Raw genomic sequence first — 18,407 nt, forward strand, 5'->3', positions numbered from 1 at the left:
GGGGGGGAGTTAACAGGGGGTGCGTCCAACCAGAAAGTGGGTTAAGTCAGTGGCTTCCAGTGGAGCTCCTCAGGCAGGAGTAACGGCAGTTTATCCCGCAATGCAAGACAAATAAGCAATCATTAAGGGCAAACCAGGAGTTAATGGGGAGGAAAGGGCCGGAGACAGAGAACAAATGGTGACAGGGGTCCACTCGGGTCAATTCTTTTGATGAAGAAGAGGGGTACTTGGCTACCACCCACCGATCACGCTCAGCCACCCCATCCCCTGACCACAGATAATCAGCGGGCATCCAGCCACGCCGCTGCAGCCTCCGGAGTGTCGAAGAAGCGGGTGTTATCACCGTCAGCAATGCGTAACCTGCTGGGATACAAAAGGCCAAAACGAATTCCTCTTTCCCTAAGCCGGCATCTCACCTCGGTAAAGGACTTGCGTCTCTGCTGTATTTCCTGAGAGAAATCCGGAAAAAATAGAAGTTTGGTGTTCTCATATTTGATTTCAGGCATGGTACGAGCCGCCGCCAGGATGCGGTCCCTGTCACGGTAATTTAGCAGCCTTAGCAGGAAGGGGCGCGGAGGTGCCCCAGGCCTCGGAGGGAGTGGTGGGACCCTGTGGGCTCTCTCCACCACAAAGGTGGGCGGCAGCTCCCCCAGATTGAACAGGGTGGACAAGAGTCTCTCAGCAAACTCAGCGGGTCTAGGGCCTTCAGCCCTTTTAGGCAGTCCAAGTATGCGGATATTATTTCGCCTGAGGCGATTTTCAGTATCTATTGCACGTTCTTGTAGCGCTTTCACTTGAATCTGTAAGGCCTTCACTTCTCTGGAATCTGAGCGGACTGTATCCTCCACCGCGGAGAGCCTATCCTCCACCTTAGCGACACGCGAGCGGAACTTATCCATGTCCTGGCGGATGAGACCAACATCTACACTCAAGAAGTCGATCTTTGCTGTCAGAGTTTCTTTACAGGACATTATGGCTGCTAGGATCTCTGCACCTGTGGGAGCCCCCACCTCCCCCGATTCCGCGGCCTCCCGCGCGCCAGACGCCATCTCAGCCGAGGATCGCCTTGTGGACGAGGCAGCAGCCAGGTGAGCACGAGGAGTCCTGGAGCCGGATTTGGAACAGCGGGTCTTAGGATGACCCATCCGAGGTTCACCCTGCGATGAGGATTCCGCAACAGCAGGCCGCGACAGTGTTGGTGCCCTGGGACCGGGCCAAAGTCCTTTACTGGAAGGGGCGGCAGGCACCCAGGTCCTCCCTGCAGGCCAGATGACAGGAGTGGGACGAGCTACCCGCTCAAGGACAGGGCCTTCAGAAGAGCACAGTCACTACAGGGGGAGACACAGAGAGGGCAAGGCAGTACGTGCACGGCTGGCCACACGGGGGGGGGGCAACTCGTTTTCCTCCGAGGCACAGCAGCAATCACTGGGAGGGCAACATTGCAATGCCGTGGCACTGCATCTGAGGGCTGAGGATAAGGGTGGAGGGTGAGCCCAGGAGAGTAGGCCGCAAGATGGCCTCTAAAAGGAGTCCCCCTCTCTGCCTCGGCCCCCCCCCCCCGACCAACCTTGTTCCAGGATCTGCCAGCGGATGTGAGGAGATCCGATGCCTTGCCTCCCATGGGCAGCGGGGCCCGAGAACGCGGATGATGAGTGAGGGGTAGGCCTCAAGATGGCTGCAGGGTCCGAGATGTGGAGCAGCCCTGCCGGGACCAAACGAACGGCCTAGCTCCACTAATATCAGCTGGGGCGGGTGCTGCAGACGTCAGATACCCTCGGGGAATTGCCAGGAGACCCTCCAGGAGCTAGAGGAGGGAGGATGGCGGCAGATTGCGAGGCCGCAAGATGGCGGCGGACCGCGGACTCCCAGGAGCGGCCTCGCAGGACCCCCTTAGACCATCCAGGTTCTTCACCCTCTTACAGGCTCCCAGGCTTGACCGCTGTGGGTGCGCTGCAGAATAGTGTCTCTCCACCCGCAGATCGCGGCACCGGAGCCCGAGGACGTCGGAGGAGAGGTAGGCCGCAAGATGGCGGCGGGCGACCGAGTAGAAGGCCCGGTCCTGTAAATCCTCTATCAGCCAGCCGAACTTCACAATATTCCCCGGGGCCGCTGTGGATTGTATCTGGTGCCAGGTAGGGAGGGTTTGGAGATCTCTCCGGCACTCTTAGGCTCAGGATGGTTGCGGATGCAATCAGGAGGTGCGGAGCTCCACTGGAACACGTCCTGTTCCCTCTACATCCGGACACGCCCCCGGACTCATAGGTATTTAAGTGATGGATCAACATATCACCTGTGCCCCAGGAGGACCTAAGGTATTACAAAACATGTCGGGCAATATATGTTGATACCATCACGTTTTTATGATATGTATGCACGGGTATTTATGCTTGTATTTAACCATTTTTTAAATTATTTTTGTGCAATAAATTTTCTGTATTGTGGCCTGTGTGGTTCATACCGCCAGTCTCATTTTTATTTTTATTAATAAATTGTCCTTTTTTAACGGTACAGTCACTATTTGAATCTGTTTGTCTCCCGCTCCCTTTCACTCAGGGCCGGAGGCCCGAGTGTTTGTTTTTCTCTGACAGATTAATAGGCTGCAAAGTCTCCCGGTGTCCCAGCAATTTCTCCGCCTAACAGTGAGGATAACGTGATACTACGGCAGTGATTGGCCAGGTTGCCTGTCCATCTTCCCTGCAAGGCCAGTGATGGTGGACATTGATCTGTAACGTTCAGAGATCATCGGCAGACCTCGGGGGTATTCGGAGCCATCGGAGGATAGGGACGGCCCACGAGTGAGTTCCCGGTTTGTTTTGGAGGAAAGTACGGACACGGAGGATCTGTCCACCCCCAGAGAGCGTATCTCCATATACGCTGTTGACTCTGCTCGTGAGGGGGTCCACCGACTCCGGTAAGGACCCACACGTATTAGAAATACCAGTAAAAGGTGTCTTTGGGATAAACATCTGATCTGATAAATGGATTGAGATTTTATTTAATATTTTTTCATCATTTTTTCATTTTTATTTTTTTCACATTTAACAAAAAATGTTGTCACTATTTTTGGACTAATATAGGATTAATTCATTTTTTGACAGTTTATGCAGTTCATGGACTGTTTACAAAGGTATATGAGAGTTTATATAGCTTATTGATTACTCACATGGTTTATGTAGGTTTATGTATCACTATAATTAAGCTTATTTGGGAGTGAGTAACAATATGTATATTTAGCACAGCAATATTTTTATTTCTGTGTCCGCCATAATGTCGCAGTCACAATAAAAATTGCTGATCGCCGCCATTACTAGTAAAAAAAAAATATTAATAAAAATGCCATAAAACTATCCCCTATTTTGTAGAAGCTATAATTTTTGCGCAAACCAATCAATAAACACTTATTGCGTTTTTTTTACCAAAAATATGTAGAATACGTATCGGCCTAAACTGAGGAAAAAAATGTTTTTTTATATAATTTTGGGGGATATTTATTATAGCAAAAAGTAAAAAATATTGAATTTTTTTCAAAATTGATGCTCTATTTTTGTTTATAGCGCAAAAAATAAAAACCGCAGAGGTGATCAAATACCACCAAAAGAAAGCTCTATTTGTCAGAAAAAAAGGATGCCAATTTTGTTTGGGAGCCAAGTCGCACAACCACGCAATTGTCAGTTAAAGCGACGCAGTGCCGAGTCGCAAAAAGGGGCTTGGTTCTTTTGCTGCAAAATGCTCCGGGCTTAAGTGGTTAAGGAATAGATCCATTTTTAACCCCCCAGTGAAAGACAATAAACATATTGAGGTGTTCGAGAGAGTGGTTGTAGATGAGTTAAAAGAACTCAAAATAAAGAAAAGAGGAACTGAAATATATAAAAAGTGGAATCCGTAAGCTAACTAAAATAAAGGACCTCATAATCTGCCCAGCGGACAAAGGGGGTGGTATAGTGGTCCTCTCCAAAGAACAATATAACACAAGCATGAATCTGCTTCTACAAGATGAAGATACTTACAGTCGCCTTCTAAGCAATCCAATGTTCAAGTGTAGGAAAGCACTTGAACAAGTTGTTCACCTGGGTTTGAAAAGAAACATCTGGAATAAAAAAGAATCGAAATATCATATACCAGAATCATGCCTGGACTCGTATTATCTACTTCCGAAGACTCATAAAGATAAAAACCCACCACCCAGGCCAATAGTTAATAGGACAGACTTACTAATAGCAAGAATGGGGCAGTACATTGACTATTATTTACAACTAGCTGTTCAGAAGACACAGGCCTATTTGAGGGATACAAAACAAATGTTGAAAATACTGGATGATATCCCAAGAAGTGACCAAGCTTGGTGGCTGGCCACAGCAGATGTATCTTCCCTATACACGGTTATTTTGCATCATCAGGCATGTGAAGCCGTGAAATGGGGATTGAGGAAATATACATCCCTTCGATGTAGTCAAAGAAAATACCTTGTGAAATGTCTAGACTTCTGTCTAAAAAATAGCTATTTTTGGTACAATCGTAATTACTATTTCCAGAAAACGGGTGTTGCTATGGGAGCAAAATTCGCTCCCAGTGTAGCTGGTCTCTTTATGGCACAATGGGAGGAAGATAGAGTATTCTCCAACATTCCAGAAGGCCTCCACGTGTACAGAAGATATATAGATGACATTGTGATACTGTGGAGAGGAGATAAAGAACATCTATCAGATTTTCTAGAATGGCTAAATATAAACGAAACAGCAAACTCACCTGGGAAAAAGCAATGAAAAAAATCACATTTCTGGACTTAGAGATCCTACAGGAAGACAATACACTCTTCTCCAGCACACATTTCAAGAATGTAGATCGAAATAGCTATTTACCACTAGAAAGTTGTCACCACAGGGTAGGGACCGATGTGAGTGTGCAATGTACAGGGATAGGGACAATTGTAGACACTCACTCAGGTTGAACTGGATGGACTGGTGTCTTTATTCAACCTTACTAACTATGTAACTATGTAACCACAAGAACTGGTTATATAATATACCAAAAGGACAACTTATGCGCTTACGAAGAAATTGCACTCATAAGGAAACATACAGGATACAAGCAGACGATATGAAGTGAAAATTCCTAGAGAAAGGATATGACAATGAATATATTAGTAAGAAAATTACAGAAGTCGCAGAGATGGACCGCAAAGAGCTGATAAAAAAGAAACCTAAATGCGAGGCTCCGAGAGATCTGGTACCTATCGTCTTTGATTATAACAACACACAACATAAATAAATTGAAAGAATTATCAAACATAATTGGAACATTCTTCTGGCTGACAGACAACTACAAGATATTCTCCCCTCGGTTCCAAAATTTGTCTACAGAAGAGCCCCCACCATTCGGGATAAAACTGTAAAAAGTATCCCAGGTCCTCCAAATAGAGGCCTGACTTTTTTCACCGGTAGAGGTTTTTTTCCTTGTAAGCGGTGCTATGCTTGTGTAAAAACCAAACGCCCGAATGAAAGAAAGATTTCACTTCAACGAGTACAGGGAACTTGTTTGAGATTAAAGAATTTATCTGTACATACAGAGGGAGCAGTTTATGCCGTGGAGTGCTGTTGTGCCCTCCAATAGATAGGTCGCACGAAGAGACCCTTAAAAAGAACATGTGCAGAACATTTTGAAAGGCTTTGATAAGCATAGTGTATCCAGACACTTTGCTACATACCATAACAAGGACCCCTCGCAGCTAAAATTTTGGGGGATAGAACCCTACGTAAAACATTGGCGTGGGGGACATAAGGTTAGAAAGCTTAGCCAACTTGAATCTAAGTGGATCTTTACGTTAGATACTTTCGCACCTCAGGGCCTTAACATAGAATTTGAACTTAATTGCTTTATCAATAATTTCTAACACCCTCTCTGATCATTTACCCTCTCACCAGTCTGTATAGATTTTATATATATATATATATATATATATATATATATATATATATATATATATATATTCAATAATTAATAATCTCTAGCACCCTCTCTGATCATCTACTTCCTTACTAGTCTCTATAGATTTTATATATATATATATATTTATATATTTTTTTTTTTACTTCACTACTTCTAAATTTAGTGTTTCCTCCAATTGCCTCCTATTTTGAATTTTATGTCTATTTGATGTCTATGTATTCACGTCATTTCCGGTTTCGATATTTTGAATTTATGTATACATCTTTTTATACATAAATATATTCTTTTATATCAATTTTCATATATATATATTTTATATACTCTAGCATCCCTCTCCCTGTACCATCATGGACATTGGGCTGCTGTATATAATGTTTAGCACATACCCTTCCCATATGGTTCCACACTTTTTTCTAAATATGTTTAAAAAAATAATAATTTTTACCTCTATGTTTTATCTTCGTCGTTATTTTGCATATTTTTATTTTTCTATTACATCACCCCATAGGCACTTATGAGTCCCCCTTTTTTTTCCCCTCGTCATGGCTCCCTTATATTTATTTTATTGCGGTTGACTTCCGGCGACCAAGGCTATCCGAAAATGGCCATGAGTCTACTTCCGGTGATCGGGACTCGAGGAAAATGCCCGCCACATAGATTTACTCATACATATATAAAGGACACTTCCATTATGTCACGTTATCCCCTGATGAAGTCACGTGACGAACATGCGTCTGGAAACGAAATACCGGAAGTGATGTGCACAAGCTTGCTGCTCATTTCTGTTTTGCATGTGTACTACTGCTCAAATGCGAGTACCTGTCTTTTACCTGTTGTTACCAATAATAAGATTTTTATATACAGCTTACCTGTAAAATCCTTTTCTTGAGAGTACATCACTGGACACATGAGCTTCATTAAATAGTGGGTTATATAGGCACCTCTGGGGATTGGACACTCAATTGTACTCTCAAGAAAAGGATTATACAGGTAAGCTGTATATAAAAATCCTATTTTCTTGATCATACATCACAGGACACAGGAGTTTCATTACATAGTGGGATGTCCCAAAGCAATGCTCAGATTGAGGGGAGGGAGACACAGATCATAATTATAGACCGCCATGGACCGGAGGACCTAAACTGCAGCCTGCAGTACACTGCGCCCAAAGGCCTCTTGCCCTCTGACATCCACCTGATAGAATCTGGTGAATGTGTGGACTGATGACCAAGTTGCAGCCTTACAGATCTGAGCCAGGGAGGCCTGGTGATGCACTGCCCAAGAAGCACTTACAGCCCTAGTTGAGTGCGCTTTCACTTGAAAAGGAGGGATCTTTCCTTTAACACTATAGGCCTGAGAAATAATCTGTCTAATCCACCTTGAGAGAGTGGATTTTGATGCCGCCTGGCCCTTCCTAGGGCCTTCCCGCAAAATAAATAAGCAATCAGTTTTCCTTATCTGAGCAGTTGCCTGAAGATAGATACTGATTGCCCTAACCACATCCAAAGTGTGCAAAGATTCTTCTTCTGCGGACTGTGGGTCTGGAAAAAAGGATGGTAGGATTACATCTTGATTCAAATGGAATCCTGAAACCACCTTAGGCAGAAAGGACCTGTTGGGACGCATTACCACCCGGTCCTTATGAATAATTAGATATGGCTCTTTGCTGGAGAGAGCTGCTAGTTCTGACACTCTTCTAGCCAGGGATATGGCTACCAAGAAAAACAATTTTTTAGTCAAAAGAACTAAGGAAGCCTGATGCAAAGGTTCAAAAGGTTGCCCCTGCAAAGCCGAGATAACCAGATTCAGATCCCATGGGCATACCGGAGGTTTGACTGGCGGCCTTATCCACATAGCCCATTGGATAAAAGCCCGCACCAGGGAATGCGATGCAAGTGGCTTCTGAAAAAACACTGACAAGGCTGAAATCTGCACCTTGATAGTGCTTACGGCCAAATTAATTTCTAGGCCTGACTGGAGGAAGGCCAAGATCCTGCTAATGACATACTTTCTAGGATGCCATTCCCTGAGTTCACACCAGGAAACATATGCCCTCCAGATTTTGTAGTAAATAAGCTTTCTGGCATTGACCAGAGTAGAAAGGACTGGCCCCCGAAAGCCCACGGTCTCTCAGAATGTGGGTCTCAGCAGCCAAACCGTCAAATTCAGACTGTGTAAAGCAGGATGGTAAATTGGACACTGTGAGAGCAGATCTGGCCGGAGAGGGAGGATCCACGGCCTGCCTACTGCCAACTTCATGATCTCTGTGTACCACGGTCACCTGAGCCAAGCCGGGGCTACCAAAAGAACCGACTTTGTCTCCCTCTTGACTCTTCCCAGGAACCGCGACAGAAGCGGGCATGGGGGGAAGGCATAAATCAAATTGTACTGATCCCAGGGAACTGTCAGAGCATCCGACCCCTGAGCGAGTGTATTTCTTGTCCTTGACCCGAATTTGTCCAGTTTTCTGTTGAACCTGGACGCAAACAGATCTAAGTCTGGAGTACCCCACCTGCGACATATGTTCCAAAACATGTCGGGGTGCAGAGCCCATTCTCCTGGGCACAACTGCTGGCGGCTCAGAAAATCCGCCTGCCAATTTTCCACTCCTGGAATGAAGACTGCAGAAAGGCATGGAACATGCCTTTCTGCCCAGACAAGTATGCGATTCACCTCTTTTTGCGCAACCAGACTCCTGGTACCGCCCTGGTGATTGATATAGGCCCCTGCTGTGGCATTGTCGGACTGAACCCGAACTTTATGAGAGCCATATAAACTGCCCGGATCTCCAAGACATTTATGGGCAATAGCTTCTCGATCGCAGACCATTTCCCCTGCGAGCATGTCTCCTCCAACACTGCTCCCCAGCCTGTCAGGCTGGCATCTGTCGTAATAATCTTCCATGGAAGAGGAAGAAAAGTTTTGCCTTTCAGCAAATTCTCGGTTTGTAACCACCAGACGAGACTCTTGCGTGTCCCTGGGGATAGACGCATAGGAAGATCCAAGGACTGGGGCTTCCTGTTCCAGGCCGCAAGGGTGCATCTTTGCAGAGCCCTTGAGTGGAACCGGGCGAATGGAAAGGCCTCGAAGGAGGCGACCATTTTCCCTAACAGTCTCATGCACAACCGAATGGGGGAAGATCTTCTGCCCAGAATTAGGCGCACCAGATCCCCAATGGCCAAGGCTTTTGGCCTTCGTAGAAACACCTTGCCCTGAGCGGTGTCGATAACCATACCCAGGTATTCCAACCTGGTAGCAGGCTGTAGGGATGACTTTTCTAGGTTTATAATCCAACCTAGGCGTTCCAGGTGTTCGAGCGTTCTGGTAACACTGTGGTTCAGGAGCGCTACTGTTTTCTCTATGAGAAGCAAATCGTCTAGATAAGCCATGATGGCTATACCCTGAGCTCTTAGGTTTGCCAAGAGAGGGTCCAGAATCTTTGTGAAGACTCGAGGGGCCGTAGCGAGCCCAAACGGCAAGGCCACAAATTGAAAATGGTGCTGTTCTACTGCGAACCTTAGATACTTTTGGTGTGCGGGAAAAATTGGCACATGGAGATCATGATCATAATGCTTCCTTGATGTCTATTGATGCCATAAACTCTCCCCCTTGCAGGGAGGAGACCACAGTGCGAATTGACTGCATTCGGAAGGACCGGATGCGTAAAAAACGGTTCAGATCCTTCAGATCCAGGATAGGTCTGACACTTCCATTTGGCTTTGGAATGGTGAAGAGATTCGCGTAAAACCCTGAACCCTGTTCTTTTGGGTCCACTTCTACTATCACCCCCTGGGATAGTAAGTGATCTAAGGCCAGAAATAGCGGTCTTCGCTTTACTGGGTCCCTGGGGATCCTTGACCTTAGAAAGCGAGAAGGTAGAATCTCCTGAAACTCCAGCTTGTAGCCCAGAGATACCGAAGAGACCAACCACTTGTCCCGGATCTCTTCCCGCCAGGCTTCCGCAAACTGCAGGGGCCTTCCCCCCACTCGGCCGAGCGGGGGCGCCCCTTCACAAGGAAGCTTTTGGGCTCTGCTTGGCAGGCTTTCGCCCCCAGGATTTCTTCTGCCCCTGGGCCCGGCCTTGAGCCTTTCCTGTAGAGGGGGGTTGAGAAGGCCGTCGCCACTGCTTAGAGCTTGATGCTCCGGGAGAGAGAGAACGCCTAAATGATGGACGTTTGCTCCTTTTGCTTGGAAGGAAAGTAGATTTACCCCCTGAAATTTTTTGGACGAATTTGTCTAATTCTTCTCCAAACAAACGTTCCCCTTTAAACGGGAACCCAATCAAATGCTTCTTGCATGATAGCTCAGCTGCCAAATTCTTTAGCCATAGGGCCCTTCGCATATGTACCAACAGGAGAGACAAACGAGATGCTTGTTGGACAGAATCCAAAATCGCATCAATCATGAAACACAGAATTTGAGGGATTTCTGCATAATTCTCCACTTCCTCACTGGGAAGGAGGCCAAGCATCTGCCTAACCTGTTCCTTGAGGAACTGACACAACCCCACAGCTACGACTGTAGGTTGCACTACAGCGCCAGTCATGGAAAAGGAGGCTTTTAATAATGTTTCCAGCTTCTTATCAGTTGGATCTTTAAATACCTGAGCATTATCCAAAGGACAGGTCAGGTTTCTATTCACGCAAGAAACAGCCGCATCGACAGATGGGACCCCCCATTTCTTGGTGAAACTTTCCTCCAGAGGATAAAGCATAGAAAACCTTTTAGGAGGAGCAAACAGTTTATCGGGATGTCCCCAATCCTCATACAACAATTTATCCATTAAAGGATGAATTGGAAAGGAAAAGGCAGTCTGTGGGATTTTCCTGACTCCCAGGGAAGAAACATAGGATGTAGCGACCTCAGCAGCAGGAATTCTGAATGTGGTACGCACCAATTCAGTATAATACTGCACCTGTTTTCTGAGCGCCTGGGAGGAGGGGACTCTCTCCTCTTCCTCTGATTCATCCGACTGCTCATGATCCCTGTCCCAAGTGTAGACATGTCACTGGAGAAGTGGTTGAGGGGGTGTACATCTCACCTAGGTTGCTACACAGTGTGAGATGGTAAGTCCAGGATGGATCAGTTTCTCAAGCAGCAATATGCTGCTGAGTTGTTATTTAATCTTGCCGGGCCTGGGTTTATATGGAATGGCAGGTAGGTTTGGTAGAGGGACCTGTCATTCCACACCCCCCATCCCTCGTTCCAGTTCTGGGTTTTGGATCAGGTGAGCTTTGATCCTAATTAGCCTGGGAAGGTAAAGGCTCTGCGGGCCTGCAGGTGTTTGCTCTCAGCCAGGGAAACGAACAGTCTGTGTGTTTGAGGAAGCTGCAAGCACAGCCACTGCTGGAGCTAAAATCCACCCTGCGATATCCAGGCGAAAGACGCTGTGTTTATAAGTGTCAGATAGGTGAGAAGAACCTGTTTAGTAAGCGCCCAGCCGGGCTAGGTTGTTTGTTTCTGTTATTATTTTGTTCCTGTTATACACAAGAAGCACGGTGTTGCTGTATATTTTGTTTGTTGGACTGTTTGTACCACGAATAAACGCCAAGGTCTGCTTTATAAGTCCAAGTCTGCTGTGAACTGTGTCCAAACACACCCTACCCCGGGAAGATCCCTTACAATTGGTGGAGGTAGCGGGCAACACGGTTGCTAGGGGCAACGGTGTGGACAGACTTGGCTACAGCTGCTGATGTCCTGGGTGAAAGCTGCAACTACACTCCAAGAACAGTCCAGCAACATGGAGGAGATGCTGAAGCAGTTTATGCAAGTGAGTTTGCAACAACAGCAGGCTCAGACAGAGGCCAATAGACAACATGAACAGTCCATGGCTGCACAACAACAACTTATCGAGCACCTGATAGCAAATCGAGAGGCGCCTGTGGTTGCTAATCCACCCACAGTGATGGGAGCCGCTCCAGAGATTTTTTTTGGGAGAAGGACTGTGCAGAAAGCGCTGCAAAAGATGACTGCTGAGGACGATGTTGAAGCCTATCTAACAGTATTTGAGCGCGTGGCTGAGCGAGAGAAGTTACCAGCCGCTGAGTGGGCAGAGGTAATTGCGCCCTATTTAACAGGTGAACCTCAAAAGGCCTACTATGACCTCAGTGAGCAAGAGGTTAAGGACTATACTCGGCTAAAAGAGGAGATACTTGCCCGACTAGGAGTTACTACTGCAGTCCGTGCCCGGAGGGTACGCAACTGGAGCTACAGTCTGGACAAATCAGCGAGGTCCCAGATGTATGACCTAATCCATTTGGCAAGAAAGTGGTTGGAGCCAGACACTTCTACTCCTGTACAAATCCTAGAGAAGGTCGTGATGGATCGCTACCTCCGAGCGCTTCCTACTGACCTGCAACGCTGGGTGGGACAAGGTGATCCTAAGAATGCAAACGAACTTGTCAACCTTGTGGAGAGGTTCCAGGCGACTGAGGACTACCTCCGTGATGTTCCTGCAGCATCTTCACCTCCCCGGAGCGCCAGATCTGTGCCGTCAGCTGGTAAGAGACTTCCATCTATTGGGGGAGTGTGGAGGGGTGCTGATGGAGGGAAAAGGGCTCAAGTGGTGTCTCAGGGACAAAAGACTGGTGATGGTCCCGGGTGGCTAAGGGGCTCTGAAAAGGACTCCTTGCCAAAGAGACCAGGCCCTATCCAGTGTTGGAGATGCCATGAGGCGGGACACGTGTCGGCCCATTGCCCTCTTACCACTGAACCCATGGAGTGTGACGCTAGCCGGCGTCAGTCGCTGTTTGCGGAACCATCTTGTGCTGCAGTTCCTGGACTAGAGACTGAACCGCAAATCTGCAATATTACCATCAATGACCTTCCCGTTGAGGCGTTAATGGACTCGGGAAGCCTCGTAACCTTGGTGCATGCTAGCCTGGTGGCTGGGGACTTAGAGTCTAAAAAGCATATGAGTGTTGTGTGCATACATGGTGATACAAAAGTGTACCCTATAGTGCTGGCTAAAGTCGGGACTGAACAAGGCACCGTACAATATGAAGTGGGTGTGGTAAAAAACCTCATGCATAATGTAATATTGGGGCGCGATTTTCCATTATTCTGGGCTCTCTGGGAAAAAAGAAAAATCCCCAAAAGGAGTGGGGATACCTCTAAGGGGGTTGCTTTGTCCCCTGTGAATGATAGAAGTGTGCAGGATGAAAATTATTGTTCTCCTTTGCAGGTCCTGGCTGGGGAGGAGGAGGCTCCTCCCACTGAGCAAAATATACTAGACTTAGAGGTGTCTAGGGATAATTTTGGCGCTGCACAATTACAGGACCCCACTCTCAAAAATGCGAGAGAGCAGGTTGCTGTTATGAATGGGGTACCTCAGGAACCAGATGCTGAAAAAAGATTTCCACATTTTTCGGTGACTAATGATCTTTTCTATAGAGTCAATAAGGTTAAGGATGAGATTGTGGAACAGCTTCTGGTACCTAAGCCGTACCGGCGTCAGGTGCTTGACATGGCACATAACCATGTTCTTGGGGGACACTTGGGGACTGACAAAACGCGAGAGAGGGTTCTCCAGAGGTTTTTTTGGCCGGCAATATATGATGACATTAAAAAATACTGCGAGTCGTGCCCCACATGTCAGGTTAGTGCCCCAGTGTCACATTTTCGCAGTCCTTTGGTTTCGCTCCCTATTATAGAGGTGCCTTTTGAGCGTATTGCCATGGATTTAGTGGGTCCCGTGGTAAAGTCAGCTAGAGGACACCAGTATATTTTGGTAGTCATAGATTATGCGACCCGCTATCCTGAGGCTGTACCCTTAAGAAACACTGCATCTAAAACAATTGCACGTGAGTTGTTTTATATGTTCTCTAGGACTGGGATCCCCAAAGAAATCCTAACTGACCAAGGTACGCCATTTATGTCAAAACTGATGAAGGAATTATGCAAACTATTTAAAGTCTCACACATCCGTACCTCTGTATACCACCCCCAGACGGACGGATTGGTGGAGAGATTTAATAAAACTTTGAAACATATGTTGAAGAAAGTGGTGGGAAAAGATGGTCGTGACTGGGATCATTTATTACCCTACCTCATGTTTGCTATTAGGGAGGTGCCCCAAGCATCCACAGGGTTCTCACCATTCGAGTTGGTCTATGGTCGTCACCCTAGGGGTCTACTGGACATTGCAAAAGAGACATGGGAGAGTGAGTCCACCCCATACAAGAGTGTTATTGAGCATGTAGCACAAATGCAGGACCGTATAGCCACTGTAATGCCCCTGGTAAGGGAACACCTCCAGAGAGCTCAAGAGGCCCAAAGTAGAATTTACAACCGGTCCGCAAGAATCAGGACATTCAACCCAGGCGATAGGGTCCTTATACTAGTCCCCACTGTTGAGAGTAAATTCTTAGCGAAGTGGCAAGGTCCTTATGAAATTGTTGAAAAGATCAGTGAGGTGAACTACAAGGTGCACCAACCAGGTAGAAGGAAGCCTTTCCAAGTTTATCACATAAACTTGATCAAGCCCTGGAAAGACAGGGAATCCTTGGTGGCAACAAATACTGTTAATAATTTGTCACCACCAATCCCTCCAGTCAAAGTAGGTGATGCTCTATCAGTGTCACAGAAACAGGAGGCTCTGGAATTTTTACAGAAAAACAAAAACAAGTTCTCTGACCTCCCAGGGCGTACCCACCTCATCCATCATCACATTGAAACTGAGCCTAGAAGCAGAGTAAACCTAAAGCCCTATAGGATACCGGAGGCACGTAGAAAAGCCGTATCTGACGAGGTAAAACGTATGCTTGATCTGGGGGTAATTGAGGTGTCACAGAGTGAATGGTCCAGCCCGATTGTGCTAATCCCAAAGCCCAATGGAACTTGGAGGTTCTGTAACGATTTCAGAAAGTTGAATGAGATCTCCAAGTTCGATGCTTATCCTATGCCCAGGGTAGATGAGTTGATTGAGAAGTTAGGTAACGCCAGGTACATAACCACCCTCGATCTCACAAAGGGCTACTGGCAGATTCCACTTTCTGGCGAGGCTAAAAAGAAAACTGCATTCTCCACCCCTGATGGGCTATTCCAGTATGTAGTGATGCCATTCGGGTTACATGGAGCGCCTGCAACTTTCCAGAGGTTGATGGACTTGATTCTGCGACCACATCGGGATTACTCAGCCGCCTACCTCGATGATGTGGTCATTTTTAGCCCTGATTGGGAAAGTCACCTCTGTAAGGTACAGGCCGTGTTGGATACCATAAGTGATGCAGGGTTGACCATAAATGCCGAGAAGTGTGCTCTAGCCCTAGAAGAGGCCAAATATCTGGGCTACATTGTTGGGAGAGGATTGATTAAGCCACAGCTAAATAAAATTGAGGCAATACAGAATTGGCCTAGACCCCTGACAAGGAAACAGGTTAGAGCTTTCCTGGGTATTACCGGTTATTACCGTAGATTTGTGCCGAACTTTGCCTCAGTTGCTGCTCCACTAACTGACTTGACAAAGGGCGGAAAGACAGCAATGGTCACGTGGACCCCAGAGGCCGAGAAGGCTTTCCAAAGCCTTAAGTCTGCCTTGTGCCAACCACCTGTGTTAGTTACCCCCAATTTCAAGCGAGAATTTCTGGGCCAGACAGATGCCTCTAACACAGGCTTAGGTGCAGTACTCTCACAAGTAGTGAATGGTGAGGAGCATCCGGTGACGTACTTGAGTAGAAAACTAACCCCGGCCGAGAAAAATTATGCCATTGTGGAGCGAGAATGTTTGGCAGTGAAGTGGGCCCTAGAATCTTTAAAGTATTACTTGCTAGGCAGGAAATTCAAGTTGGTGACAGACCATGCCCCCCTAACATGGATGAAGTTAAACAAGGAGAGAAATGCAAGAGTGACTAGATGGTTTCTGTCCTTACAAAACTTTAATTTCACTGTGGAACACAGGCCAGGGAAATTACAGGCAAATGCTGACGCATTGTCGAGGGTGAGTTGTCTGTGGGGACAAAAGGCTCAGCCCTCCGGTCTGAAAAAGAGGGGGGGGATATGTAGACATGTCACTGGAGAAGTGGTTGAGGGGGTGTACATCTCACCTAGGTTGCTACACAGTGTGAGATGGTAAGTCCAGGATGGATCAGTTTCTCAAGCAGCAATATGCTGCTGAGTTGTTATTTAATCTTGCCGGGCCTGGGTTTATATGGAATGGCAGGTAGGTTTGGTAGAGGGACCTGTCATTCCACACCCCCCATCCCTCGTTCCAGTTCTGGGTTTTGGATCAGGTGAGCTTTGATCCTAATTAGCCTGGGAAGGTAAAGGCTCTGCTGGCCTGCAGGTGTTTGCTCTCAGCCAGGGAAACGAACAGTCTGTGTGTTTGAGGAAGCTGCAAGCACAGCCACTGCTGGAGCTAAAATCCACCCTGCGATATCCAGGCGAAAGACGCTGTGTTTATAAGTGTCAGATAGGTGAGAAGAACCTGTTTAGTAAGCGCCCAGCCGGGCTAGGTTGTTTGTTTCTGTTATTATTTTGTTCCTGTTATACACAAGAAGCACGGTGTTGCTGTATATTTTGTTTGTTGGACTGTTTGTACCACGAATAAATGCCAAGGTCTGCTTTATAAGTCCAAGTCTGCTGTGAACTGTGTCCAAACACACCCTACCCCGGGAAGATCCCTTACACAACATAGGGATCTCTCCTCATTGTCAGAAGTGTCATCTGAAAGAGGAATCTCAGCAGAGGGTGGGGAACCCCTTTTCCTGCTATCTTTCAGGGAAGCGGAAATAAAATTCATGATTCTCCCTTCAAAACCCTCCAGTGTAGCCCTAAGGGAGTCCTCAGTGACGTATACGGGGGCTGAAACATTAGGAGAGGCTGCAAAACCTGACAGGGGCACTGACTCATCCTGTGAGGCTGGCTCCAGTCTTGCGGGGGGGTGGGGGTGGTAACCTACAGGCATTTTTAGAACCCCTAGACCTAGGCGGTGACTTACCAGTGCCCTTGTTACCTCCCCCTGAGACCCTCTTACGATGAGACATAGTCCTAAGCTACAAAGCAGAGGTACTAGTACAAAGTGCAATCACTGTTGTGCTTAAAGTCTCACAATAAATATATATGCTTAAACTGAACAACCTGATGCTGAGTAGGTGTCTTAGGTTTGCCTGGATCCAATCCCTTGGGATGCTTACTGCCCACAGCTCCTGTGTCTCCACTTACAGCCCCCTGATGCTCTGGGCTTTTTAAAACTGCCGCCTGGCGCCTGCGCAGTACAGCACTGTGCACAACGACGTACACGGCTTGCAACCACACTCCCCCTCCTCCATTATCACGGGAGTGCGCTCGGCGCGCGCGCGTGAACCAGGACCGCCGGTATCCAGGGGGGAAGGGAATCACCATCGGAGCTGCGTGGGACCCCCAGACTATGTGGGACCCCTGTATTACCTTCATTGTGGCAGATTGCAGTGGAGACGTGAGTCATCTGGGAGAACCAGGCTTCACTGAGCGTGTGTATCTGAAAGGCATGTAAGTATGCATCAGGCTGCTCTTACTCCCTCTAGTGGTGGAAACCAGGTAAGACATACAACGACTCAATGAAGAAATCCATAATATAATTTATATAGGATTAACTTCCCTTACCTGTCCTCGCCGCAGGAATTTCTGAAAACAGACAGATTCCAGCCTTCACCCATCACGGCGGGCAGAGTTTTGCCAACCTTCAGGTTTTTTTGGGGTTCCTTCTCAGAAGAACCTCCTACCTGGACCTTGTAAAAGACTCTGCCAGAAACTTTCGTGCCACTATGTAAATAGTACACCAAGTCTGGTTTTCCCAGAGCCCAGTCTTCCAATAGGAGAGGACTTACAGGCAAAACCTTGTTTCTTTGGATGACGAGACCCGGGTACCATATCATCTTGGGAGTCAAAATATCAGCCCAAGATATGGATCCGGTTTGTTGTAGCCCTTAGGCCCCCACAGGGACCTGCACAGAGCTTTCTTCATAGCACATGTTTTACGTGACCAACCACCATAGACACTGGCGAAAAAACGGAGGTGCCTCCCATATCGGAGGGGTTATATAGGGGAGGAATTCTCCTTAATTGGGGGTTAACCAGTGTCCAATCACCAGAGGTGCCTATATAACCCACTATGTAATGAAGCTCCTGTGTCCCGTGATGTATGTCTTTTACCTGTTGTTACCAATAAATCATTTTAAAAACTACTACACTATCGAGCATTCCTCTTGCCCTATTTGTGAGGTTCACCTGCTCCAGCGATCTTAAAGGGGACGCTGCACGCTATTAGGACCAACATCACCTGTGACACCATGTTGGGGACACACAGCTGTTCCATTATAAAGCCTATTCACATATGCTGTGACCTTACAGCAGTAAGATAAGGGGACACCTATTTATTTAGCTTCACAGAAGGGGAGAAGCCACCCATCACTGGCACTGCACCATATAAATATTTACCAGCACCAGCACTTTATATGTTTAACTTTTATGGATGGATATTCAGT

Source organism: Lithobates pipiens, unplaced genomic scaffold, assembly GCF_037356315.1.
Source record: "Lithobates pipiens isolate NorthernLeopardFrog02 unplaced genomic scaffold, aLitPip1_a1.2 Scaffold_18, whole genome shotgun sequence".
In the NCBI taxonomy this organism is placed as follows: Eukaryota; Metazoa; Chordata; class Amphibia; order Anura; family Ranidae; genus Lithobates; species Lithobates pipiens.